The sequence below is a fragment of the Amborella trichopoda genome, chromosome 13 (genome assembly GCF_054954075.1).
Source record: "Amborella trichopoda isolate Santa Cruz 75 chromosome 13, AtrichopodaSantaCruz75HAP2 v2.0, whole genome shotgun sequence".
NCBI classification, from domain to species: Eukaryota; Viridiplantae; Streptophyta; class Magnoliopsida; order Amborellales; family Amborellaceae; genus Amborella; species Amborella trichopoda.
The window spans coordinates 49,785,048-49,796,848 of record NC_142348.1 but is presented as its reverse complement, the minus strand read 5'-3'; the positions used below and the strand labels follow the sequence as shown (position 1 = coordinate 49,796,848).

At 34.8% G+C, this 11,801-nt stretch overlaps 1 non-coding gene across 1 annotated transcript; it reads right to left on the bottom strand.

Moving 5' to 3' along the window:
• Positions 1–10,042: 10,042 nt before the first annotated feature.
• On the bottom strand, positions 10,043–10,119 carry LOC148779309 (small nucleolar RNA SNOR75). The gene has a single exon (XR_016048698.1). It is a non-coding gene; the product is annotated as a small nucleolar RNA SNOR75 (small nucleolar RNA).
• Positions 10,120–11,801: the final 1,682 nt, after the last annotated feature.

Genomic DNA, 11,801 nt, shown 5'->3' with positions numbered 1-11,801 from the left:
TTTCGTGTCTTCTTTCGCGTCAACGATACACAATGTGGCCCGAGGGCTAGGACATCGCAGGTCGGCTTCGGTGGACTTCAGCCCATTAAATCATATTTAGCACGGCGGCTGGGCCATGGTGAGGCCTCTTCAACCGACATGGGCCGGGCTAAGCCATTCCCTGTGGGGACCATGACTGGGGTGACCGGGTTTAAGTGACCCCTATTTTGTAAATTCTTTTACAGACCCGGTTTCTATGCCGCCTAGCGTAGAAAAGCCGGCCTATTAATAAATCTATTTTTGAGATGGATTTTTGGATTTAATTTTTAATGACATAATCTCTAACTTATGAATATGAAAAATAAGCAATTTTTAAAAATTATAAATAATAATTCTCGTAAGAAAACATTTCGACGGTTAGTTTTCATTATTTTTTTAGAAGGAACACCTACCTACTCACGGGCAAATTTTATATGCTTCCATAAAACTTATATACTTCCCCTTTTCCAACCGTCCATTCTGAATGGAGGGCTTAAATTGCCCCAATCACAATGTCACGTCTCTAAACTATTTTATTTTTAATTTTTTTTTCTATAAACTATTTTGACACTAAATTTTGGACGTCCAAGCCTCTATTAAACTCGCACCAGCAAAAACCCACTAGTATAAAATGACCAAATACCCTTGAAAGCTTCAAGGGGTATTTTGGTTATTATATGTTATCGAAAAAATATTTTTTATAAGTGTCTCCCAATGAGAAGATGACACATACCAAATTTCATATTCATAAAATTTATATTAAAAAAACTAAAAATAAAATACTTTGAGACGTCCGATCTAAGATCAAACGGTAAGTGGCTCTCTTGATCAAAATCGGACGGCTTGATAAAAGGGGAAGCATAGATCTTCTATGTTGTAGGGGAAGTATAGAAGCCTTTCCACCTACTTACATCCTTCTTTAAGATGGGTGTTGTAGACTTTTCGGACCGCATATGTCACGCTGTCCAGCCTGCATGAAACAATTTTACTTTTTTTTAGCATTTTTTATTTTAAAAAATACGCATGTGTATTTTAAAATAGAGAAAAGTTTATGTAGAGTCAAAATAATCAAATTAGAGCCTACCTCAAAATTTTCATAAAAAGAGATTATTTGATGTTCAAATGTCCTCAAATTGATCATCTCGACAACAAGATGCATGGACATTAAAAAAGAAAGGATTTCAAGTTTTGGAAATAGTGTATTTTGTAATGCATTTTTGGGCCCTCTATTGAAGTTTTCATAGATATGTCGATTTATGCTATTTTTGAAGCTTTAAACTTTATAAATAAATTCGAAAATATATTTTAAGGTTATCGCAAAGTTTTCCAATATTGAATCCACATTTCTCGATACTATTTGAAGGTAGGCTCTAATTTGATTGTTTAGAGCCTAGGCTCTATACAAACCGCACCCTTTAAAATAGGGAAAAGTTTATATAAGGTTGCAACCTTAAAAAGTAGAATTACATATGCACCTCAAAAATGTATCGGAAATGTTATTTTAATGTTGAAAAAACCCTATAATCGATCATCTTCACATTGAGAAGTATGAATATAAAGAAAAAACAATTTTTGAGTCTCGAAAATAGTGCATCTTGCAATACATTATCTAGACCGTCCATTTTCAAGATTTTCATATATTTATAGATCTACTATATTTTAACCATTTTTGGAATTTAAAATTTTCTAATTAGGTATGAAAATAGATTTTAAGATAATATTAATAATTTTTTATAATAAAATTACATGTTATCTTAAAATTTTAAGGTGCGCCTTAATTGGATTGATTAAGGTTGCAACCTTATAGAAACGGCGCCCTTGAAAATAACATTATAGTTTTCTAAACTATATTTTGTATAAAGAGAAAGATGTGGGTTTTTAGTCTTACATTAAAGATGAGAGTGTAGATTGAGTGGTATTTATGTGTGGTCATTCTCATGTCTTATACTCTTAGAACAATATAGACAATGCTTATAAAAAAAAAACGACGGAGATAATGATGGTGCATGTGCGGAGCACACGAAGCATGCGATGAGCATGCACGCACGTGAGACAGCCCTCACTTGAGCACATGTACAGGTCGGGCTCATGGTTCGATAGCTTTTTGTGAGCATGACTCTTATCATGTAGGACATCGAACCATCATTAGAGCATAGCTCTTTCCATGTGGAGCATCCAAAGTCACTAGATAATAGCTTTTTTCGTATGGGATATTCAACTGTTACTAGAGCATGTTCTTTTCGTGTGGGACATCCAACGGCCACTAACTGTTGAAAAAAATGATACTTGTAACAATAGCCATTGAGTTAAGGGCGTACATATAACTTGTGAATATTAGTGGTGCATGTAATTACTCTTACAATAAATGGGCAGTCTCTAGAAGCTCTATAAAATGGAGTCATTTTTTCCCATTTGCAAATTACACTCTCTAAATATACCATTCTTTGCGAAATTCTAGAGAGCATAACATAATGCTCATCTCTATCTCTATACAACACAAGACTCTAGTGTCTACTATGGACTTCAAGCTCGGATGCATAAAGCTTTACATCATAAAAAGAGACCCTTTTGTTTTTCGGTATCTTGAAGACGAGTTGCCCTTCTTATGTACACCTATTACAGTAGCGAAAAGAGGCAAATATCGTCTGAGATATGACTCATGCAATCCCGAAATCAAGAAGGACCCAAGCTTCAATTTTGTTAACCCCTTTTCACCCAACTGAATTTCCAACATATATTCAAGGGTGCGAGAAGAACATCCCAAATGGTCTTTTATTAGCGGACTTTTAAGAAGTGTTTATGAGAGAAAGTCCCATATGCTCTTTTGTTAACCAACTTTCTAAGAAGGGTGTTTGAGATTTTTTTCATGTACAATAACTTATGCAACTGTTATGTTTTGAATTTGACAGTGTAATTGGCAGCATAAACAGTACTTATTATTTATTTAGGTTTGTATACAATGAGACCATTTACTTTTGATACAAGGTGCTCATAATTTCTTACGACCATTTGATGTGAAATTTGATAGCTTGGATATGTCATGAACTTCGAAAAAATTTCTTTTGAAGTTTGAGCATGGTCAATGTAATAATTACAACCACTCAACTTCACATCTGGGGGTCTAGATTATTGTGACCACCTTGCATCAAAGATAAAATTATCTCATTCTCATCCAATACTTTCTTTATTTATAAATGTGTTATGAGAATGTAGATTACTTTTATTATGGTCGTAGCCATTGGAATGAGCAACATAAATATGTGGTTTATGCAGTGTTCAATTGCACGAACTAGCCATGAAAACCAGCTATAGGCTGGGTCCAGGTAACCCCTTACCGATTCGGGTAAAACAGCCGGACTTGCTAGGCAAAAAATATGTTAAAATTTTTAAAAATCCAAAATATAGGAAATATATGTTTAAAATAAAATTAAATAAAAAAATCTAAATGGGTTAAAAAAAAAAAAAAAAAAACAATCTAGATTTTAAAAAATCAATTTGTGATCAAGCATGTTTTTTAAACAATTTTTTTAAAAAAGAAAATTTAAAGAAAAATATTTATGGCCAAAATATTTTTCAATATTTTCCAAAATAATAGAATACATAAAAAAAATATGTTACAAATAGATTTTTTTTTATAATATTTTTTTTTATGATATATTTTTACAAATTTTCGAGTTGGACATCTAACTCCGCCTACTCGCTGGCGAGCCCGAGTTAAGCGAGCCGATTAGTTGAACACCGGTTTTATTATATTGGTAATTTTTCTATTCGATAATGGTATGCCGTTACTGTTATTTGATATTCTTTTAATACTTTGACGTTGTTTTCTCCTGCATTGTCGCTATAGGTGGCAACGGGTTAATGTAGCCTAGCTTGGTCTGGTCAGCTCGGCCCTAAAATATAGGGGTCTGATCCACAAAATGTGACCAAAGGGTTCGATGGGTGGCAGGCCACGACGGCAATAGGGCTGATCCTGGGCCCGAGGGCTGAGCTTGGGCCAGGGCCAAGCTGGTCAAGCTAGCCTGACCTTTTTGTTCTTTATATTTTACTTCTGTTTTCTCATTTCTTCCATTTGGCCTAGTCCGGTCAGGCCTTGCTAGGGCCAAGACCTCTTTGGCTCTGTTAGTGCTAGGCAGGGCCCGGGCTTAAGGTTGGCCCTACCCAAGCCCTACTTGTTGCAAGCCATTTGTCATCAACCCCTTCCGGTCTACTGTTATGCACAACATGTGTATATGATAAGGGAGGGGCTTCATTTTCTTTCAAGAAAACATACAAAAATCATTTACTTAAAATGATTAGGGAAATCCCCATGCGTGAACCAATCATGCAAGAGAAAGGGTGAGGTTTATATAAGGTGTCAATTTTATACTATTAAAGTAAGGTGCACCTCAAAATTATGTCGAAAATGTAATTTTGGTGTTACAAAGACTTGTGATGATATGAAAATCCATTGTTTCTCCAAATTATGAAATTTATAGTTTCAAAAAATAGTGAAAATATTTGAAAATCTTAAAAATGGACGGTCTAGATAATGTATTGAAAATAAACTATTTTTAAGACTAGAAATCCTTTTTGTTTCATTTCTATGAATCTCGATGTCAAGATGATCGATTTGAGAGTTTTCCGGCGTAAGCACAACCTTCTCTAATGGATTTTTAAGGTGCGTCTTACTTATACAGTATAAGATTGTCACCTAATATAAACATTTTTCCTCAAGAAAAATACACAAATACAAGGAAGTTAGTATGGACCCGCATAGTATCTTTCAATCACCACCGTCCAACAAAGTTGGATGATAGCGATTGAAAGTTAACATGCCGTAAGCCCGCCTTTGAACTTTTTCCCAATTACAATTTTGATTGTAGACAAAGACGTAATTTGTCTACTTCCATCGCACCTACCCATCTCTCTCTCTCATTTTCTAGCCAAGACGTGTGTGCACAGCGGAGCCTAGATACTTAATTTACAATGAAAAAGAAAAGTACACGGTTGGCATGAACCCGCACATGTAGAAATGTAGGCTTGGCAATAATTATATTTTTAAAATATAATTTGATCATGATTTTTAGACAATATATAGGCTTTAATATGGAAATCATAAACGTAAATAAATAAATAAATTTTAAAAATTAAAAATAATAATTATATTAAGAAAATATTTAGACAATTAGTTACTATTCTTTTAGATGAACCACCTATTTACATCTATAGATGCCTTATACCTCTCGAACCGCATATTGTACAAATGCGATTCAGCCCGTGTGAAACAATCGTTCAAAAGGAAAACACTGTAAAACATCCCTAGAAGGTAAAATATATTCAATGGAAGAGAAAAAAGAAGCAAAATATTTTACGCTCTTGTAGGAGCATATTATTTGTTTACTTCATCAAGTAAAATCCAATCTAGGAGGAATTGGGCCTCAAATTTTTGGGGATATAACCTCTTCAATATAGGGTTTAGCCTCACAAGAGAAAAAAAAAATAAAATAAATTACATTCTCTATGTACTCGAAAAAAAATAAGCATAAAGTTTATATAAAGTTGAGGAAACTAAAGCGCACTTCAAAAATTCAAAAGGTTCTTTCAATGCTCAAAAATCTTCAGATCGATCGTCTCCACTTCAAGATGTATGGACATGAGAAAAAATTGATTTCAAGATGTTTGATATACGGATTGAAGGTTACGGCCATAATAAATTTATAGAAATTCCATTTCAGTCCCAATGCACGAACGTAATAGACTTGTGTCTGAATTCGTTGGGGTCGCATAGCCCTCCCCCTTTTTTGATCCCACCCAAACAATTTGTTTCTCACTCGATCATTATTCATTGAGAAATCAGAAATATATCTCTCTTCGACATAAAGAGATTGAACATTTATTTGACTTTGATCCTTGTAGAGTAGAAAAGGCACTATACTGGATCTGCATGGATGCCCTGATAATACCCATAAATGACTTGTTTTAGGTAAGAAAAGAACATTACCATGTGTATATTCGGGTGTATGTTATGTTAGTCCCAATAAAATAAATAAAAAAATAAAATTGATAAATAACTTACTCGGATTTATCCGTAAGTCACACAAGAGACTGGAGGTTCCATACAAAATCCTATAGACCAAGTCTGGTGACAGGCAACTTTAAGAGTCATTTTTGGTGAATCTCATTCACTTTCCATCTCTCTTTTTCTATCTTTTTCTCTATCTTTTCTAGAGAGGTTAACCTCCTTTTATAGAGAGCACATTCATTTTGTAACTCTCGCATTCATAGTGTATTAGAGTTGAGATCCAAGTGTAACTCATGTCTTAATTCCCTTAAGTGCAGCTAATTAGGATTAACAAATTGTCACCGAACTGTTAATCTTATATAATGGGCTAAACTTGTCATTAATCTACTAATGACTCACATAATAGGATGTCATCCAAGTATTCCCACAATTTGATAAAAGATATTTAAAAATTAAATAAACATTGTATTTTTATAATATAAAAACAAATTCTTACAAGGCATCCAAACACACCACGTGGTTTTCCCTACCGTGCAACATTGTATTAAAGCTCAAATATAGATCCAAGCATATGGCCTTGCTTCATGTTAACCGCATAAGATTTCACATATACTTTAATATGGCTTTCATACCATTCTTGAAAAATAAATTTATGAGAGAAAAAAGCTTGATAAGACATTTCCAACATGGTACACATTGGTAGTTCAGTGCATCTCTCCCTCTGAGTCAAAATAAATATGTTTTTGAACCCTTTCCTTTAAAGTGGATGTTCGAGCATTAATCTCAGCAAGTTCTGATTTTACATCTTGATCATTTTGAGCAAAAAAAAAAAACTTTTTGGTGGAATATTCACTTTATGTATAATATCCTGACTCTCAATAGTTACATGCATGTCTATATGACATAGAAAAGTGGGGGAATGTCCATGACGTATATGTGTGGGATGAACTAAATCTTCATTGAATTTGATTTTTCCATTAGAAGGAACTCATAGATGTCCTGCGATACCGCCTGTGAATACTAAGCCCAAATGTTTCCGGTAAGCCACAATGGTACGATCCTAAAAGGGTCATGTAGGATCTAACTAGGTTCGTGCACCTGAAAAACTTCCCAAACCCCTTGAAGACCCAAGAAACTGTTCCGAACCCTCTAGAAGCACCATTTGTCCACCCTAAACCATACTAGAGATCAAATTGAACTTTAAAGTTTATAAACATTAGAAACAAACTAGAGATCTTCAAAAAAAAAAAAAAAAAAACAGAAACAACCTAGAGATCTCATGGAAGTTTCGTAATTCAGAAAATCCTAATTAGTGAGCCCTAAATGCACTTAGGAAGCCTAAACCTGCCTAATTAACCCAGTCCATGATGAAAACAAATCTCATGGAAGTTTCGTAGTTCAAAAAAATCTAATTAGTGGGCCCTAAATGCACTTGGGTAGCCTAAACCTACCTAATTAACCCAGTCCATGATTAAAACTTGCCTAATTTGCCTGCCTTATAGAACTTGCCAAAATATGCTAAGCTACCTCCTAAATCTTCCATTTTAGCCCTAAACTCAAGATTAGGAGTGGTGCTGTCAGGTTCGCTTCTGAATCTTCTTCAGTTAGTGAGAAAAATGAAGCAATTCAATACTTCGGCCGATTTAGGGAAGACTTTGGACTTTTTTTTTAATCTAATGTAAATAAATTAGATATTTATATAGAAGTGTATAAAAATAACAGAAAAAAAAAAAAAATAAAAAAAAAACACTTTTATATAGATTTTTCATTACTTAGGATGAAGAGGCTGAAACTTCGGCTGAATCGGCCCGAAGCAAACCCGAATTTGATCGAAACAACCCAAAGCGGCCCAAATCTGATCGAATTGGCAATACCAAGTTTCACTTCGTTTTAGTTTATGCCTAAAATCCAAAAGTTTCGACCTCTTCGGCTAAAATGAAACAAATTTGACAATATTGATTAGGAGTCTCTAACCTAGATGAGGCCTCTAACTACAATTTTAACAGAGCTAAACCTCAATTGACCGATAAAAATAATAAAATAGATATTAAAATGATATACTAGAGGGATTGAAACCATAAAACCCCATGACCCCACTTTAACACATCTACCACCATGGGGAAACATGGGAGCGTGGCAGGAAACAGCACCCGCTATTCTCAACTGAGTGCACCTAGATCACGCACGACCCACCTAGGATCATGCACGACCCAAAGTACATAAAGTTACACTAGGTTTTGCCAATAAATAGATCCTCTTGACGCCAAGACGACGACCGTGCCTTTGCCCTAAAACCCTATTTTGACCTCCGTTGTCCCTCAAACCCTAATTTTGACCTCCGTTATCCCTCAAACCCTAATTTTGCCGTAAAGCCACAGTGATAATTTTGACCTCCGTTGTCCCTGAAACCCTAATTTTGACCTAAAACCACAGAGATCTCTCCTCACCTCACCTCGTTGACCCTCAAGCATACCCTATTAAGCCCAATATTTAAAGACTATGGACCACTATGGACGGTCCTTACTGGCCTAGAAGGCCTCTCAGACTCCAAATGTTCATGTGAAAGAGCATGTTTAATTGCCTGTATTGTAACTTTTATATGACACATTCAATTTCAAATTCATCATCAGGTACTGGCTTCTTGATACATAAATGGGTCTACTTCAAATATCGAAGTCAGAATGTTTCCACTTCTGTGTGACCCACAAATGACCAGGGCTGGCCCTATGTACATATTGCCAAAAAAACTATTAATTATATAATATGTATTCTTAAACATTATAATTCTTAATAACCCTTGTATACAAATACCTTTCTATAGATATCCCATGGACGTTACTTGCCATTATTATTTTCTTAAGATCAAAATTCTCGAAACGCTCTCTATAGTGAGATTATTAAGAAAAAAAAGAATGATAAATATTTAGACAATGAAAAAAGTAACGGGGGTTTAAACGTCCCTTTTTTTTTAATTTAGGGGTTCTATAAGATTTTTATGGGGACCAGAGATTTGGGATAATAATATTAGAGATGGAGGATTAGGCCTTTTCCTTAAAAAGAATTGGGGCTTGAGTCCACCTCAATTATATTTCGGGCCTATCAAGTCCCTGAACTAGCCCAAGGTGTTTTTGGTCGATACATAGAGATGAAGAAAAGATAAATTTAGGAAATAACATATCTTCTAACGGTTGCGCTATCAATTTTCACTAGTTTCCAGTAATCACAAATCCGCTCAATTTACACAAGTTTCCAAGCATTAATTTAAATTTTATAATCAGAGAGAAAACATTCCATGCCATCACAATGATTTTGAAGCAGAACAATGATCTTTAAATACTATACAGAGGTACGCCTTAGTTTGATTGTTGAGGGCCTCAACCTTCCCATTAAAACTAAGCAAAATAAAAGGGGGGCTTTAAGGCCATTTTTTATGCAGCTCAAAAGTGCTTGAGGTTCATCACGGGCATTTAATTTCCTCGTGAAATAACCGATAGAGAGAATTAATCTCATCACTGCCGCACCAATCAACCTCTTAACCATTGTTTACAACAAAACCAAATCAAAATAACAAAAAAGAAATGGCATTCAAAGAAGTAATCAGAAATGTGGGCAAAACCAAACTGAAATAAACAAAAAAAGCCTAAAAAAGAAATGGCATTCAAATAATTAATCACAAACATGGGAAAAAATGGAATCCAAATAATGCATCAAAAAAGAGAGAAATCTTTTTCTATAAGTATAAAAGGAAACGATAATAGATTTCGTTACTCCGATCTGTTCAAGTTCGATGCACCGAATTTTAGAAAACAAAGGGCGCAAAAAAAAAAAAAATCAAACGGTCACGATAGAAGCTCAAAGAAAAAGAGAGAATATGGAACAAACTTTATAAGAAAAGAAAAACAGAGAGAAAATGGAATAAACGTCAAAAAAGAGAGAGAAAATCGAAAAAATGAAGCACAAATCATTTACAGTAGATGGGCAAGTAAGCAAACAGAGAGAGAGGGGAGAATGGGGTGGGTTTTCTCTCAGACAAATGCCTCGTTTGGCATCAAACGTTAATACGATCAGACTCGTCATCATTTTCTGCATCACTGAGAAAACCCCAATTCCTTCACAATCAAACAAAGGACTCCTAGAATAAACTACTCAAGAAACCTCAAATTAAAGAGAGAGCAGGAGATTCACTCGTCGTCATCATACTGAAACCCTAAATTCTTAGAATGAAACTCCAAAAATTTTCGAGAGAAGGAGAGAGACCATAAAATTGTTACTGGCCGCCAATGATTAGGCCGTGAAAATCTACCTATTCGTCGAAGTCGAAGGGAGACGTGTAGGCCCTTTATAGCACAACTCCAAACTAGGGTTTCTCAGGATTTGGGGCGGCGAGGTTAAAATGACTAAATTACCCTCCGTTTCGCTGGAGATGAGGTTAGGGTTGGGGAGAGAATGACTTAAACTACCCTTAGGATGCAAACCCAATGCTAGGGGTGGCAATGGATCCAGACCCGACCTGAAACGCATTAGGTATATCCGAACAGATCCGGATATGAGTTCAATATTTGGACTTAGCAGGTCGGGTCCGGGTCGGGTCTAACCCCAACTTGTACCTATAAATTGTTGGAGATAAAATACTTCAAGCTTTATTTGTTTGGGTATACTTAAGACGATATATAATAAAAAATTATAATCATCTTTAGTTATTAAACTATAAATAAAACAACTTGAAATCTAACGGCGCATTGTGACCTTGTTGCCAATAATTTGGGTATATGCTGGTAAAGTAAGGGAAAAAAGAAAAAGAAAAATAGGAAGATCATAGTGAGGGTGGCAATGGACCCAACCACATCAGGGACCCGACGAGATAGGCCCGAGTCCCGACGAGTAGGGTAATGGGTCCAACTTTTGGACCTGACGGATCCGGGTCCAAAACCTAGGCCCAAATACATTCGGGTCTGGGTCTGGATTTGGGTCTCGGTCTAGGTCCAGCCGGACTCGACCCATAAAAAAAAAATGGAAACTAACCGTCCAAATGTTTTCTTAATAAAATTATTATTTTTAATTTAAAAAATTTATTTATTTTTTCATGTTCATGACCTCAATGTTAGAGATTACATGTTCTTAAAAATTAAGTAAAAAAAGCCATCTAAAAAATATATTTTTAAGAGGGACTGCATTTCTACATGTGCAGGCTTGACTTGAATGCTGATTGCGTCTTTATACTTTTAGTTTTTCTAAATGTATGACCTTTGATAGAGAAAAATAGAACAATAAAATTCATACAGCTTACTCTAAATAATTAAAGATAAAGCTTGAAGGGTTATAAAAGAAAATATCTCCCTAGTAGCACAATCTGACCTCATCTCTAGCCACTTAAGAGTTAAAACCGGAAGTAGGAACTCGGAAAAACTAAGGAGTCTAAAATCAAAGATTTATTATCTGGATTGGAAAAATATTATGTTTGTGAAAGTTCTAAGAAGTCGAGGAACCTATGTTTGAATGAAATAAATAGCTCGGGATTTGGAAGTTAGCCCGTTTTAATGTTTATTGAAGTTATAATAAACAAAGGGTGCGGTCTGTATAGAGCCGAGGCTCTAAACAATCAAAGTCAAGCCCACCTTCAATTAGTATAGAGAAATATGGTTTCAATAATGAAAATATTTGTGATAGCATTAAAATATATTTTTCTCTCTAATTATAAAATTTAAAGCTTCAAATATTGTGTAGATCAAGTAGATCTATGAAAACTTGAAAATCTTGAAAATTAACTGTCAAAAAATGT